The following is a 14,537-nucleotide window of genomic DNA, read 5'->3' on the forward strand; positions in this document are numbered from 1 at the left end:
TAGTACTTTGTAATGGTGAAAGGAGGAAAGATGTTGTATACTATAATTGTGTGATTTGAGTCTAGTACTTTGTAATGGTGAAAGGAGGAAAGATGTTGTATACTATAATTGTGTGATTTGAGTCTAGTACTTTGTAACGGTGAAAGGTGAAAGGAGGAAAGATATTGTATACTATAATTGTGTGATTTGAGTCTAGTACTTTGTAATGGTGAAAGGAGGAAAGATGTTGTATACTATAATTGTGTGATTTGAGTCTAGTACTTTGTAATGGTGAAAGGAGGAAAGATGTTGTATACTATAATTGTGTGATTTGAGTCTAGTACTTTGTAATGGTGAAAGGAGGAAAGATGTTGTATACTATAATTGTGTGATTTGAGTCTAGTACTTTGTAATGGTGAAAGGAGGAAAGATGTTGTATACTATAATTGTGTGATTTGAGTCTAGTACTTTGTAATGGTGAAAGGAGGAAAGATGTTGTATACTATAATTGTGTGATTTGAGTCTAGTACTTTGTAATGGTGAAAGGAGGAAAGATATTGTATACTATAATTGTGTGATTTGAGTCTAGTACTTTGTAATGGTGAAAGGTGAAAGGAGGAAAGATATTGTATACTGTAATTGTGTGATTTGAGTCTAGTACTTTGTAATGGTGAAAGGTGAAAGGAGGAAAGATATTGTATACTATAATTGTGTGATTTGAGTCTAGTACTTTGTAATGGTGAAAGGAGGAAAGATGTTGTATACTATAATTGTGTGATTTGAGTCTAGTACTTTGTAATGGTGAAAGGAGGAAAGATGTTGTATACTATAATTGTGTGATTTGAGTCTAGTACTTTGTAATGGTGAAAGGAGGAAAGATGTTGTATACTATAATTGTGTGATTTGAGTCTAGTACTTTGTAACGGTGAAAGGTGAAAGGAGGAAAGATATTGTATACTATAATTGTGTGATTTGAGTCTAGTACTTTGTAATGGTGAAAGGAGGAAAGATGTTGTATACTATAATTGTGTGATTTGAGTCTAGTACTTTGTAATGGTGAAAGGAGGAAAGATGTTGTATACTATAATTGTGTGATTTGAGTCTAGTACTTTGTAATGGTGAAAGGAGGAAAGATATTGTATACTATAATTGTGTGATTTGAGTCTAGTACTTTGTAATGGTGAAAGGAGGAAAGATGTTGTATACTATAATTGTGTGATTTGAGTCTAGTACTTTGTAACGGTGAAAGGTGAAAGGAGGAAAGATATTGTATACTATAATTGTGTGATTTGAGTCTAGTACTTTGTAACGGTGAAAGGTGAAAGGAGGAAAGATATTGTATACTATAATTGTGTGATTTGAGTCTAGTACTTTGTAATGGTGAAAGGTGAAAGGAGGAAAGATATTGTATACTATAATTGTGTGATTTGAGTCTAGTACTTTGTAATGGTGAAAGGAGGAAAGATGTTGTATACTATAATTGTGTGATTTGAGTCTAGTACTTTGTAACGGTGAAAGGTGAAAGGAGGAAAGATATTGTATACTATAATTGTGTGATTTGAGTCTAGTACTTTGTAATGGTGAAAGGAGGAAAGATGTTGTATACTATAATTGTGTGATTTGAGTCTAGTACTTTGTAATGGTGAAAGGAGGAAAGATATTGTATACTATAATTGTGTGATTTGAGTCTAGTACTTTGTAATGGTGAAAGGAGGAAAGATGTTGTATACTATAATTGTGTGATTTGAGTCTAGTACTTTGTAACGGTGAAAGGTGAAAGGAGGAAAGATATTGTATACTATAATTGTGTGATTTGAGTCTAGTACTTTGTAACGGTGAAAGGTGAAAGGAGGAAAGATATTGTATACTATAATTGTGTGATTTGAGTCTAGTACTTTGTAACGGTGAAAGGTGAAAGGAGGAAAGATATTGTATACTATAATTGTGTGATTTGAGTCTAGTACTTTGTAACGGTGAAAGGTGAAAGGAGGAAAGATATTGTATACTATAATTGTGTGATTTGAGTCTAGTACTTTGTAATGGTGAAAGGAGGAAAGATGTTGTATACTATAATTGTGTGATTTGAGTCTAGTACTTTGTAATGGTGAAAGGAGGAAAGATATTGTATACTATAATTGTGTGATTTGAGTCTAGTACTTTGTAATGGTGAAAGGAGGAAAGATGTTGTATACTATAATTGTGTGATTTGAGTCTAGTACTTTGTAACGGTGAAAGGTGAAAGGAGGAAAGATATTGTATACTATAATTGTGTGATTTGAGTCTAGTACTTTGTAATGGTGAAAGGAGGAAAGATGTTGTATACTATAATTGTGTGATTTGAGTCTAGTACTTTGTAATGGTGAAAGGAGGAAAGATATTGTATACTATAATTGTGTGATTTGAGTCTAGTACTTTGTAACGGTGAAAGGTGAAAGGAGGAAAGATATTGTATACTATAATTGTGTGATTTGAGTCTAGTACTTTGTAATGGTGAAAGGAGGGAAGATATTGTATACTATAATTGTGTGATTTGAGTCTAGTACTTTGTAATGGTGAAAGGAGGGAAGATATTGTATACTATAATTGTGTGATTTGACAGATTCTCTCTTATTGAAATGTCATGTGCTTTGTTTATGAGATATATTTGTGTGTGTGAAAATGTAAGTTCTTGTAGATAAGAAACAGGTTGCATTGAATGAATGAATGAATGAATGAATGAACGAAGGAATGAATGAATGAAATATTTATTGATAGTGTTTACTTTGTGTCTTTTTAATAAAGCAAATGAATAAACAGACCTGTTTGTTTTAATTTAAATTCTGGTACATATATAAAGTACCACAATGAGTTTTTGCAACTTGAGTTTCATATCACAGGGACTTGGCAAAGTTCCCAACCCCATAAACGTAATGATCTTAATCTCCGAATTTATATACAGGAAAATTTCTGTTTGTTGAGCGCGATAACCCTGTATCTACATTGTGTTTTATATCATAGTTGATCCGATATTCAAGAGTTTGTTTCAGTATCATCATTTTCGTGGAATATGTATGCAACTGACCAATTCACAACATATACAGGTTGATAGAAATGATGGGGAAGTTTTACGGTCGTCATAATGACCTCTTTAAGGAAAATTTCTGTCTCCTGATACCATATTAACTTAGATTTGTTTGATGCTCGGTAGTAAACTTGATAGTTCCGTTTGGGAAAGTGACATTACTTTCTAGGATTGACTAAGAAGCAGAACTTACTCTTCCGAAAACCTTTTCTTCATTGTACATTTCCATGAGTCCCAGTCAGGGGCGTAGCTTCCATAGAAAAAAAAAATCCCGGGCTTACACATAAAAAAAATCTGTGTATAGAGTATGTCGGACAAAATTACAAAATTAAGGTTGAAAATAAATATCAGGGATTAAAGTTTGTTGTTAAATAAATAAAAAAAACTGTCTCAGAAAACGATTCAAAACATCTTTGAAATAATGAAATTCAGACCTCTCGCCTAGGCTTACACATTTCTGCTGGGCTTGCTACGCCTTTGTCAGTGTCAGTCTATTGTTCATATTCTGCCATAGTGTTAATGAATTCGAGTTTGGATGTAGATTCTGTTGTACGTTAGCATGTCATTTTACATACAACTGACTTATTGGATATGATCAAACAATCTGAAAACGCTTACCAGTCCGGAACACCTGGTCTTATTTGCCGAGTACTTTTTGAAAAGACTACATGTCTTGATTTTACTGAGACACGTGATACCATCAGAGACTGTTTAAAGTGAATAACACATTATAATATAAATTTATAATTACATACTTTAGAATCAATAATTGAACTCCATCATAAGCAGTGCTGTCCTTCTAGGAATCGTCAGTGTTGCTAAGGGCCAAAGTTGTGAAGACAAGGATGCGAGTAAGGAAAATACGATCTGGTCGAAAGAAAAATACATATCTCGACGAGGAGGTACACACGTCCCAATGATAAAATAATAATAAAAAAAATCGTAATTTTCAACAGATAATATTTAAACAGCGTAAATTACTGGAAGATAGGGAAAGTTGTCAAACCTAAGGAGGTCATGAAGTTAGGCAGGGACCGACGAAATCGATATAATCGGGTTTCTTCAAGTTTAACGAGTTCGAGATAATGAGGTTCGACTATTGTAAAGGAATGTTTGCAAATTTCACTATACGGGGTTAAACGTCCTCGCAACAGACAGGGTTATACGGGGACCAATGGCAAGAAAACCAAAACCAAAAAGGGAGAGTACACAAAATATTATCAGGATTCTAAGTATTGCTTATTATGCCCCATGAAGAACCCGCTTTCTCGATTAATGTTTTTCTCGATTCCTGTCACACATGCCAGGTAAAATACACTTTTAAAACCAAATCCATTATATTCTATGTCTTTGAAAAAGAAATTGCAAATATATGTTATAAAGTTTTTTCTGTGACACAAATTCGGTACATTAATACAGTATCATATCATTTGTGGCCTACCAATGACTGTACGTTCACACAAGTCTAACATAACATGTCCTCTGTTTTCCTGCTGGGTATGCGATAAGGAGCGACTGCCCCTCGTGTATCTCGAAGCCGCGACTCAAGAGGTGGAGGGTTAGTGATAAAGACGGCTAGTCACTTAGCCATCAGTGAAATTCAAAACAATATAACATATCCATGGTACGGAAATCGTAGAAATGTATGTTAACTTTTGAAATCGACCGAATAAGTTGTTTTTTGTAAATATGAAACCAGCTTGAATATATAAAAATAATTTGTGTTATAAAGACATATTAACAGTGAGGAGGGAAGAATCGTATCGTGCCACCAAAACAATTTTGATTGAGGTAAGCGACTAGGGAAGAAAATATAAGAAAAATGGCTGAATTAGAATATAAACATTTGTTTGTAAATAAACTCAAATAGAACACCTGTTTATATTCACAATTACTCATGGACACGTGACACTATCTACTTCTATTGGGTTGTGAAATTCCAAAAAAGATAAGATGACATTGTCCTGTCACCTAGTTACTGTATAATAGGTGACCCACGTGAATTTCGTCGTCTGTCATTTCCTATTGTCTGTTATCATGGGTAGGTACTATTACTTATGGTCTGTATGGGACATGTTTATGAATGAGATCTTAAATCACAGACGTAAACTGCACTGATACTGTACCGTTTGACAATACCGTTACAGCGTGTATTTTTAATGATGAAAGTTATAAACACACATACTGTAAATCACTTATATTTCGTGTGGGATTTATTTCCGCGGTACTACGCGTGAAGACTCAACCCCGAATTCAAATGCTTCGCGATTATTTGTAAGAGAATAACTTTGATGTCATCCATGTTGATTCGGTTACCGATATCGGAGTCTCACAAAGTCCATGTCTCTAATAGTTCATCATTCGCGAATATAAAGTAATTTCTAGATCAGCGTTCGCGAAATCCTGTACTCGCGAATATGTCTGAAGGGGTAAGTTCGCGAGATAAAGTATTCAAAAAATCTGAGTGATCTACAGTCTTTATACCATATATAAGATTGGAAAGTCAGCTTGAATGATGTACACGTATAAATGTAAAGTAAAGCTGTGATAACATTACGATTTACTCTCACTTTGTAGGCATGCGCACAGTTTTCGTCTCCTTCATATTTTCACTCATCAGGCTGCATTGTAAGTAGCAACACACTTATACATCACATTTTAAGTGAATCAAAAGTGCACGAGAGACTCAGTCTAGCTTATAAAACCAGGTTTTGGCCATATCGCCAATCATAGTCGTCCATGTTATACAACCGGGAGCCTGACGTCATACTGTTTATCATTAAAAGGATCCCTGTATAATGTCTGTATAATGTCTGTATAATTAAAGAGAGAACACGGAGCCTGACGTCAAACTGTTTATCATTAAAAGGATCCCTGTATAATGTCTGTATAATGTCTGTATAATTAAAGAGAGAACACGGAGCCTGACGTCATACTGTTTATCATTAAAAGGATCCCTGTATAATGTCTGTATAATGTCTGTATAATTAAAGAGAGAACACGGAGCCTGACGTCAAACTGTTTATCATTAAAAGGATCCCTGTATAATGTCTGTATAATGTCTGTATAATGTCTGTATAATTAAAGAGAGAACAAGGAGCCTGACGTCATACTGTTGATCATTAAATGTATCCCTGTATAATTTCTGATGTCTGTATAATGTCTGATGTCTATATAATGTCTGATGTCTGTATAACGTCTGTATGATAAAAGGGAGAACACGGAGTCTGACGTCCAACACGTCATAGGATACATCGATTTCACGTGGTCATGTACATGTAAGAAAAAAGATCAAATCAAATATATTACCACTGTGTAATTGCACATGCAATCATGACTTTCCTGTATCTTTTGATAGATGCTGATGCTGTTAAATGTCTACGTTGCAATGACGTCATCAATCCATATCTTTGTTCCCGTTTTGAACAATGTCCGGAGGGAGAAGTAAGTATTCTGTGTTTAGTTAGATACGGTGTCCTGTGATATGACTTATTTCATCATGATTGACACGTGGTATGACTTATTTCATCGTGATTGACACGTGACATGACTTATTTCATCGTGATTGACACGTGACATGACTTATTTCATCGTGATTGACACGTGACATGACTTATTTCATCGTGATTGACACGTGATATGACTTCTTTCATCATGATTGCCCGGTGATATGACTTATTTCATCATGATTGGCATGTGATATGACTTATTTCATCGTGATTGACACGTGATATGACTTATTTCATCATGTTTGACAGGTGATATGACTTATTTCATCGTGATTGACACGTGGTATGACTTATTTCATCGTGATTGACACGTGACATGACTTATTTCATAGTGATTGACACGTGACATGACTTATTTCATCGTGATTGACACGTGACATGACTTATTTCATCGTGATTGACACGTGACATGACTTATTTCATCGTGATTGACACGTGACATGACTTATTTCATCGTGATTGACACGTGACATGACTTATTTCATCGTGATTGACAAGTGACATGACTTATTTCATCGTGATTGACACGTGATGTGACTTATTTCATCGTGATTGACACGTGATATGACTTATTTCATCGTGATTGACACGTGATATGACTTCTTTCATCATGATTGCCAGGTGATATGACTTATTTCATCATGATTGGCATGTGATATGACTTATTTCATCGTGATTGACACGTGATATGACTTATTTCATCATGTTTGACAGGTGATATGACTTATTTCATCGTGATTGACACGTGGTATGACTTATTTCATCATGATAATGGTTTGATGTGACATTTATCAGAACGTGATAATAAAATGACGTCAGATATTCGAAGACTGTTTAGTGTCGTCACAACGAAAACCATAAATATGGCACTTAAATTTCGACACGGAAAGTTGTTTCCTATTATGTTTGATTGATGATTGATTATGTGATAAAAAACAATCTTAAATTAATCATCATCATCATCATCATCATCATCATCATCATCATCATCATCATCATCATCATCATCATCATCATCATCATCAGTAGACCCTTCCATTGAGACACAATATATACTGTAGTAGTATGTTTAGAAAATCTAAGTTTAATCTGTGGTGTTCTGATTTGTCACACAATTCCGTACCGTATCGTACACCACGTACGTCAGTGCTAGAACTCTCCACACTGGTCATTTGTCTGATGAAGGTAACGGTGTAGATCTCGTACACTACGTACGTCAGTGCTAGAACTCTCCACACTGGTCATTTGTCTGATGAAGGTAACGGTGTAGATCTCGTACACTACGTACGTCAGTGCTAGAACTCTCCACACTGGTCATTTGTCTGATGAAGGTAACGGCAGTGCTAGAACTCTCCACACTGGTCATTTGTCTGATGAAGGTAACGGTGTAGACTCTCGTCATTTGTCTGATGAAGGTAACTAGATCTCGTACGTACGTCAGTGCTAGAACTCTCCACACTGGTCATTTGTCTGATGAAGGTAACGGCAGTGCTAGAACTCTCCACACTGGTCATTTGTCTGATGAAGGTAACGGTGTAGATCTCGTACACTACGTACGTCAGTGATAGTTCGCTCCACACTGTCTGATGAAGGTGACCGTGTAGATCTCGTACACTACGTACGTCAGTGCTAGTACTCTCCACACTGTCTGATGAAGGTGACCGTATAGTCATCGAAACGTCACACTCTAATCTTCTACTGGTTGTGTTATAAGTTGAAGGTGACCTTGCAGTTATCCAAACGTCACACTCTAATCTTCTACTAGTTGTGTTATAAGATGAAGGTGACCGTGTAGCCATCAAAACGTCACACTCTAATCTTCTACTGGTTGTGTTCTAAGATGAAGGTGACCTTGCAGTCATCCAAACGTCACGCTCTAATCTTCTACTGGTTGTGTTATAAGATGAAGGTGACCGTGTCGTCATCTTCACATTCTAATCTTCTACTGGTTGTGTTATAAGATAAAGGTGGCCTTGTAGTCATCAAAACGTCACACTCTAATCTTCTACTAGTTGAGTTATAAGAACTTCTATTCCGATGTCATTTAAAGTCATTCTTTTTAATATCCAGATATGTGTGATCGAGTCTTATCGAAATGGGAATGGACAGACATTTTTTAATATTGGCTGTATGTCTGAACAGGTAAATAAAAAGTATATACTTTCCTAGTAACTATACACTTAAATGTATCATTTGGTAAAAACAGGATGCGTGTTAATATCTTTCGGAGAAGAAAATGTTTCTAAATTAACGTTTTATACAAAATTAGCAAGCTGAATTTTTCTTAACGGTCTTAATTTTAACATTGTTTTGGATTTTGATTTAGAATTTTGTCGTTTCTTAATTTGTGTAAGATTCTATAATACAATAGTGGGCAGCTGTGGCCAAATGATTAAGGCGTCCGACCATAAAAACCATCTGACCGCCTTTATTACTTGCCCTCCAACTCTGGGTCGCGGGTTCGAGACCAAAATAGGGCACTGACCGTGTATTGATAGCATGTCGCTATTTTTTCAACGGGATCTTCGGCTTTTTCCCAACATCCAAACCTGGTTTGTCCTTAAATGACCCTGTTAATACGACGTAAAGCATAGATATACGGGACCACAATATAAAGTTCAGATGTTTATAGAGATTTATATCACTGTTATCGTTAAAGCAGAATACGCTTATCCTTCCGTAACACATGAAGCTATTTTTTTGTATTGATTTTCTGTGAAAGCAGTGTAACTGATGATGTTATGTCGTCTTCCTTGTTGAACAGAAGTGCTCATTAACTGACCATCGTGACCTCAATGACCCTCTACATGATTCCAGCGGAACACTAATTAATCGTACCTGTACAGAGTGTTGTCATGGAGACCTATGTAATGCCGCTGGGTGTGGTGTTACCGGTAAGTCAAATGTTACGGGCGGTAAGTATTATGTTACGGACGGTAAGTCATATTGTGGTACGGACAAAAGGTTTTATTAATTTTTTGTTTCTATGCTGCACTTTTTTTTTGTCGAGAGAAGGTCACGTGTTTTACGATTTTTATTGATATTGCAAGGTAAACCGCATAATTTATCATATTGCACCGCTTTGTTATATTCTTAATAAGAGGAAATTTCTAATTACTTCACGCATCTTTTTAACCAATCAAAAAAAGTATTTCTTCCGCGCCCATCATTTCTGTGATGCTAGTTACATATGAGCTGGATGATTAAAAAATCCAATTTCAATTGTTATTTGATGCAACTATGTACATTGTAAAGAGAAAAAATGAAATAAAATAAAGTTTACAAGAATTGAAATTTAATAAAACAATTACTGCTCTGTTATTGGTTCAGTATGAGAATCTTGGTCGATATTTCTTTTTTATACTCCATAAATTCCCATATCGAACCAATAACAGTGCAATAATTTTAAAATACTGCGATACGGACGGCAAATGATATTGTGTAAATCATATTGTATTAAGGACAGGGATTCAGTTGTTTTATGGACGGTAAGAGTCATATCATATACCGGACGATGAGTCATTTCGTGTTACGGACAACATGTTATAATCAGGTACAGACGGTAAATCATATTGTGTTACGGACGATGAGACATTTTGTTACGGAATATATATTATACTATTGTGCGGACGGTAAATCATATTGTGTTACGGACGATGAGACATTTTGTTACGGAAGATAGATTATACTATTGTGCGAACGGTAAATCATATTGTGTTACGGACAATGAGACATTTTGTTACGGAATATAGATTATACTATTGTGCGGACGGTAAATCATATTGTGTTACGGACGATGAGACATTTTGTTACGGAATATAGATTATACTATTGTGCGGACGGTAAATAATATTGTGTTACGGACGATGAGACATTTTGTTACGGAATATAGATTATACTATTGTGCGAACGGTAAATCATATTGTGTTACGGACGATGAGACATTTTGTTACGGAATATAGATTATACTATTGTGCGGACGGTAAATAATATTGTGTTACGGACGATGAGACATTTTGTTACGGAATATAGATTATACTATTGTGCGGACGGTAAATCATATTGTGTTACGGACGATGAGACATTTTGTTACGGAAGATAGATTATATTATTGTGCGGACGGTAAATAATATTGTGTTACGGACGATGAGACATTTTGTTACGGATATAAATTATCCTGTTGTGTTACGAATGGTTAATCGATTGTAAAACGGACGGAGATTCATATTATGTCACCGATGATACCGACTTACTGAAATGTATTAACAAAGGTTAACCACAACGCGGCTAAAAAGGTGTTGCTTTTTTTCCTTTTGAGTAAGGTAGTATCTGTAAGAAGTATGGTGTGGTGGAAATAGACCACAGAATATATTAACGATATCTGTTCTGGCATGGAAATGAACAAAGATATTGACAACCGCTGATGACATTAATTAATATGTGTGCTCCTGACTAGGTGTTTGTGAATGGTTCTTATTTGGGGTGAGAGTATGCTATATTTCGCGAACTTACCTCTTCAGATTTCAAGAACGCTGATCTAGAAATTAATTGAAATTCGCAAATGATGAGCTATAAGAGACATTGACTCTTCAAGACGCTGAAATAAGAAACCGAGTCAACATGGTATCACTGTACAAATAATCTCGAAGGAATTGAATTCGCGATTGATTTTCCTCGCGCATTAACGCGAAAATAAATCCCAGGCTAAATATAGGTGATTTACAGTATCAATGGCGGTAGCTAGAAGGAATGTCGGGAAAGTTTATCAAGTAATGTGTCTAATCTCCAAATACATCAGTCAGAACTATTTGTAAAGATATAAAATAGTAGAAATCACCTGGGAAAACTTCTTCAGTGTCAGGCTTTAGGTGATTGCACAAAAGACATACACGTGACTGGCATTTTAAAAACAGATTAAGAGTTAGATACAGCAGTGTCAAACAATGAATAGAAATACATCATACACACAAATTGTACTAAAGACATACACGTGGATAGCATCTGCTTATACGAAGGATCCCTTACAAGAACAGTGGAATTTTTATTAAATAAAAGTGGATGAAATTTGTAGCAACTGGAGTAACTACCCATGAAATAGGATTAAAAAATCAAAAAGGTCCATAGGGCCTGTGTTACGACTCATTTAGTGTCGTAACCATCGGAGTATGACAGGGTTCAGTTTTTTATCTGACAAATGTGGGATACTAGTAGTGTCTATGAAAGTCTCATCATTATCTGCATTGTCATTGCTGATATTCACAGACAGATGGAGCTTCAACATATCGGGAGTAGTCATTGTTTGTATCTTGTCAGGGTCTTTTTAGATTCTTTGTTTAACACCTTTTGGAAATCTTGCTGTCGGTTTCCACTGATTTTGGCCAACATTATGCTGTGAATCAGGACTCCTAGGCATTTTGGAGGTTTTGTTACTGTCTTTGAACCTGGTATGGTAACTTGGAATGATGGTCTTGTTATTCATTTTGATGCAGTTACTTAATTGCTTTAAATAATGGTACAAGATATTACTTAATGATAGCACTCAACTATTAGATATAAATTGTAATACAACTGAATATAGAGCTGTGTAAGTCGAGAATCGTTTACATACTACAGGAATTAGATGAAATAAGACCACTACACTCTGTTGAGGCTCAGGCATGTCCTTTAGGTAAGGTTACTATTTTGGTCAAACTGTTTTTCTACAACTATATCTAGGCTCTATATACATATGTAAACTCTATTCATTGTTGTTGTTAGGTCACTTCATTTTAATACATACAATTCAATGACATTTGTAGAATAAAAGTTCGCAAATTAAAATTCATTGTCCGGTGGTAGATACCATCAGACGTGCATCGCGGTCCGTACAAAGTGTTTTTTGCTGTTTCTATATCTCTGATACATGCTATTTCAAAATCTGTTTGATGTCACTCTGTCATCCTTGGACAATCCGAACAACATGCAAATGAAGGCCGCCATTACTGAAACTCTTGTTTTTATCAATATCTCAGTAACAATGAATGGTATCGAAATAATTTTGGTGTCTTTCCCCATGTTTTGAGGGGTGAAGAATCAGAATAAGTCATTTCAGTGACGAACGCTCCAATCACTTTATGGTGAATAGACATATTGAGGCGGCCATTACTGAAAATCTTGTTTTTGTCAATATGTCAATAATTACACGTGGTATCAAAGTAATTTTCGTGTTCATATCTCAGGGGTAAAGCATCAGATTAGGCCATTCCAGTATTGATCACAACTGTTTTTTCAGCAAAGAATGGACAATCAACTTTAGTGTGTATGTGAATCGTCAAAGAACATTCCAATTACTTTTGTTGATGCATGTTGTCAGTCACCAAACAAGTCAGAAACATTGTCACTGTCATCAACACGTCGGGTGTGCTCATTCTGGCAGTGTACTTCTCCGTGACATACACAAACATTGTGCACGACAGGTGAGCTTTGTAGCATCCACACATTGTTGTCGAACAGGGATTATCCGTAGCACAACCACACCTTATCATTTCCAACACCTCTGGTGGAGCAACACTGACGTCTGGTTGCACTGTTACTGGGGTCAAGCATCGGATACGGTCGTCACGTTCCCATCCGATTTGGACAGGATCAATGCTGGAGGTTCTGAATCAAGAGCAGACTTCCTTGGCAGTTTGGATTCGCGCCCGCTTTACATTCTCATTGAATGGCTCTTGGAAAGGTGAAAGTGACTTAAGCTCTGGAGCCTTTGTTACGTTTTTTCTGTCTCTCCTTTTTGACCACAACTCTCCTTGGGCCTCAGACCGAACCTTTGACCCCGTAGCATGCAGCCATCAATCATGTTGCTTCTTGAATGATGTCACCAGATAGTACACCCAATTTCTGCAGTGCTATACCACTCTTGAAAACTGATGACTGTGCTTTTTCCTATTCCGAAGCACTGAGCGACAGCGTCACAGCCTGAAAGGGCAAGAGCGACATGTATCCGATGAGAGAGTCTGGTAAAGTGTGGTCTAACTTTGTGGAAAGTTTTGATAGAAATTATGACACAGTCAAGGGCAATATCCATATTGACTCTGGCATGATACTTCTTTTCATCAACTAATGATTCCTTTACATCATGGGCAATCTGGTTGGCATTTTTTCAGTCCTATCTCAACATCATCTTCATCACTGCTCGGCACTAGCCTCAACAAACTTGAAGCTTTACTTCGAAACACAATAAGACTAGCAACATCGGTGCCACTCAACACGAGCAGATCCTAACTAAGGTATTCTAACAACCTGGAGACTAAAGTTCGGCGGCTAAAGCCTTCTCCGCCATTTGACTGGTATAGATTATATAATTCGATTGAATTCCACACTCGCGATGATTCTGCTCTCAGTGCATTGAATGTGGTTTCAAAAGCCCCATCCACCCCTCTGGACAGCTACTAGATGCTGCTGAAGCTGACTTCACTGACCGAGATGAACAGAACTTCTTGTAGCAGTCTGTGTGGTATCTACCATCGGTTGCATGCAGATCACTAACTTCCCCAGTCAAACGTGTCTCTACTTCGTGTCCCCAATTATCCCTACGAAATCTGCAGATATCTAGAAGGGTTTCCCTATAATTCTTCCTACCCTCACCACGGTCTGTTGTTCTACAATGAACAACCCTTCTTCGCCGATCTGGATGCTTTTGATCAATGTCGAAGCATTCCTCGCCACAGAAAAGGCAATGCTGCCTGAAGTTGAAGGTTGTCGATCCGGACCGACGCAGACGCTTTACTGCAGATGTCTCTTCGGAAAATTTTGATGAGACGAGCTGATTCACGTGCCTCTTGGTGTGAGTTTTGGATGTATATGTAGATACACAGTCTCTTTGACAAAGGACCTCTAAATGTTTGTCTGCGAAAAGTCTAGTTTCGAGATCATCATGGAAAAAATCACATTTGCGTTTACTTGTTTACTTATCAGAGTTCCTTCTCGCTTCCATCTTCAGTACAGAAGAA

The sequence above is a fragment of the Ylistrum balloti genome, unplaced genomic scaffold, assembly GCF_031769215.1.
Source record: "Ylistrum balloti isolate Yb309-2 unplaced genomic scaffold, AGI_CSIRO_Ybal_v1 Utg370528, whole genome shotgun sequence".
Lineage (NCBI taxonomy): Eukaryota > Metazoa > Mollusca > Bivalvia > Pectinida > Pectinidae > Ylistrum > Ylistrum balloti.